Raw genomic sequence first — 1,328 nt, forward strand, 5'->3', positions numbered from 1 at the left:
TAGGTAGACTGAAGGGGAGTAATGTCCAATAAAGCTGGAAAGGTTGATTGGAGTCAGTCAAGTTGTGAAGGGTTTTAAATGCTAAGAAAGGAGTTTTTATTTCATCTTAGAGGTAATTGGGAGCCACTAGAGTTTATTGAGGAAGAGAGTGATGTGGTCAGAGCTGTGTTTTAGGAAAATCACTTTCACACCTACATGGATGATGAATTGGAGAGGGGAGATATGAGACGAGGCAAACAGTTGGGACATTAGGAAGCTATTATAACCAGAATATTGCAACTCTCTGAATATTATAGTTGAAAGCCATTTTTTTGGGGGGGTGGAGACTTGAATTCTCTGGAATTATCCTCTATATTTTCCTTTCAAGGGATAGATATAACTTCAGTAGAAGAAGAGATTGGTTGAAACAGTTTTTTGTTGGTGATATTAATTTGAATTTTATTTCCATCTTATGACATATTGGAAAATATTTTATTTGACAGACCTTCCTCTCTTAAGTAAAAATGTCATTTAATCATAGTAGGACAGGTTGTTGAAAATTAGAATTCTTTACTTTGAGATTTCATGGTTCTGATCCAAGACACAGAGAGGGAGAGGAAAAGATGCATTTAAAAATATGTAATACTTTACAGGTTTGCATGTCATCCTTGCACGGAGACTATGTTGATTTTCTCTACATCATCTGATTTTAGTATATAGGTTGGTGAAGCAAGCATCAGAAAGTGCATTGTGGTAAAGGCTGTTACTGAGAGAGAAGTGCAGACTTGGAAAAAAATTCACCCTATCCTCATGGATAGCAGATTTCTGTTTGTATTGTACAAAGTTGTAGTTGTCAGCTTGAAATGCCTATTCTTTTCATGGTTGCATTTCTTTAGTCAAGAGAAGAGATAATTGAGTGTTGTGAACGGATAGATATTCAGTTACTGGGATCTTTTCAAGAAGGGCCTTTGTTTTGAACCATTTAGGGAAAGAATCCTCAGCCAAAGGATTTTGGGGGCTATTTTCCTGGAAATGTTAACTGCATTTTATGCTGTCGTTTTGAGCAGAATCTGACCATTTCTTAGTGGGACCTTGTGAAAAACGGGGCACATCTGCAAACAGAAGGTTTGGCTTGTGATAACTTTGCCATCACCTGAGGACCAATAGAAGGGAAAAGTTCTCCACAGTTAATAAGTGGCAGAGCTAGTCTATAAAATTTATATTGTTTACTCTACAAGATGGTAGTAGCAAATGAGACAATGTAAGTGAAATATTATATAACCCTCAAAACGTTATATAAATTTCAGTTGTTGTTATTATTGTTGTTTCTAGTCAACCCTATCTCCACA

At 36.2% G+C, this 1,328-nt stretch overlaps 1 non-coding gene across 1 annotated transcript; it reads right to left on the bottom strand.

Annotated features, from left to right (window-relative positions):
* Positions 1-610: 610 nt before the first annotated feature.
* LOC122745026 lies at positions 611-714 on the bottom strand. Its single transcript, XR_006355332.1, has one exon. It is a non-coding gene; the product is annotated as a U6 spliceosomal RNA (small nuclear RNA).
* Between the last annotated feature and the right edge of the window lie 614 nt (positions 715-1,328).

Source organism: Dromiciops gliroides, chromosome 2, assembly GCF_019393635.1.
Source record: "Dromiciops gliroides isolate mDroGli1 chromosome 2, mDroGli1.pri, whole genome shotgun sequence".
NCBI lineage: Eukaryota > Metazoa > Chordata > Mammalia > Microbiotheria > Microbiotheriidae > Dromiciops > Dromiciops gliroides.